General features: G+C 35.6%; 1 non-coding gene across 1 annotated transcript; it reads right to left on the bottom strand.

Moving 5' to 3' along the window:
• Positions 1-1003: 1003 nt before the first annotated feature.
• Positions 1004-1110, bottom strand: LOC136215933 (small nucleolar RNA R71). The gene has a single exon (XR_010682934.1). It is a non-coding gene; the product is annotated as a small nucleolar RNA R71 (small nucleolar RNA).
• Between the last annotated feature and the right edge of the window lie 383 nt (positions 1111-1493).

The following is a 1493-nucleotide window of genomic DNA, read 5'->3' on the forward strand; positions in this document are numbered from 1 at the left end:
GTTTAAAGTTGTTTCTTTGCTTAATGCAAACAAATATACCTGTTTACTTTTCTAAAGTACTAAAACGTTCCTGTTTTGCAAATTCAATCTTAAATTAGATATTTTCTAACATCTTCATATTCTAATCTAATTCTTATTCTAGCAATTTCAAAACCAAAACCGATTAAACGATTTTCCATATTATAAACCTTTAAAGTAAATTTAACCGATTATAAATAAGTTTTGTTCAAAAAACGTTCCCTGTGGGATCGATATCTTTTATTACTACAAGCGTATACCGTGCACTTGCGGAAATCGCTCAACAAGTTTTTGGCGCCGTTGCCGGGGAATGCCAAAATTTTTGACAAAATTTTAAATTTTTCGTGTTTTATTACGAATCTAGGTTTATTCATACTTATTCAAACTTTTATATTTTTAATTATTTTCAATTACTAACATATTTATTTTTCAAATTCTGTTTTGCAGGTAGTTTCGGTTCGTGCGAAATTTCAAGTTCATGCGCAGTTCTCGAAGTTCGGGCACGTCACCAGATCCTATTGACCCAGAAATTGAAAGAACTCTTAAAAAGAACAAGAAAGAAAAGAAAAAGAAAAACCAAACCCCAATAAAAACTAAAATTACCGAGCCAGAAGTTATGGCCACACTTATGGATTACGCTAGGCCAGGAGTGGCCGGTGTAACCAACAGTATAGTTAGACCCCAAATTAATGCACATCATTTTGAAATTAAGCCTGCGTTGCTTAATATGTTGCAAAATAATGTAACGTTTTACGGGTTACCTAACGAAAATCCTAATACCCATTTGACAAATTTCTTAGAAATTTGTGACACTTTTAAAATTACTGATGTAACCGCAGAAGCAATCAAACTTCGCCTTTTTCCTTTTACCTTGAAGGATCGAGCCAAAGAATGGTTAACTTCTATGCCAGCCGCATCAATTGAGACTTGGGAACAATTAGCCCAAGCATTTTTATCAAAATTCTTCCCTTTAGCAAAAACCGCAAGAGTCATTAAAGAGTTAACATCTTTTTCTCAAAATGATAGTGAAACTCTTTATGAGGCTTGGGAACGTTTTAAAGAACTTCAACGTTTATGCCCACACCACCAATTGCCCGCTGAACTCTTAATGCAAACATTTTATAATGGACTAAATCCTACAACAAGAGGTTCATTGGACGCTATGTCTGGAGGGTTATTCATGAAGAAAACATCTGCCCAAGCAAGAGAACTTTTAGAGGAAATGGCAATCAACAGCAGTATGTGGCCCGCGGAACGTGGACACGTACCATTAGCGAAACCATCATCCTCAACAACATCATCAGTTAAAGGTATAGTGAATCTTGATCCAGTAGCGATGTTGCAAGCCCAATTTTCTGCCTTATCGCACAAAATTGATAGGTTTATGGCACCGTGTGATCCTAATGGTCAACCAATCCAAACAGATGTGGATTACGAAGGTATGAGTGAAATTGAACAGGTAAATTTTGTCCAAG

This window comes from Euphorbia lathyris, chromosome 1 (assembly GCF_963576675.1).
Source record: "Euphorbia lathyris chromosome 1, ddEupLath1.1, whole genome shotgun sequence".
Lineage (NCBI taxonomy): Eukaryota > Viridiplantae > Streptophyta > Magnoliopsida > Malpighiales > Euphorbiaceae > Euphorbia > Euphorbia lathyris.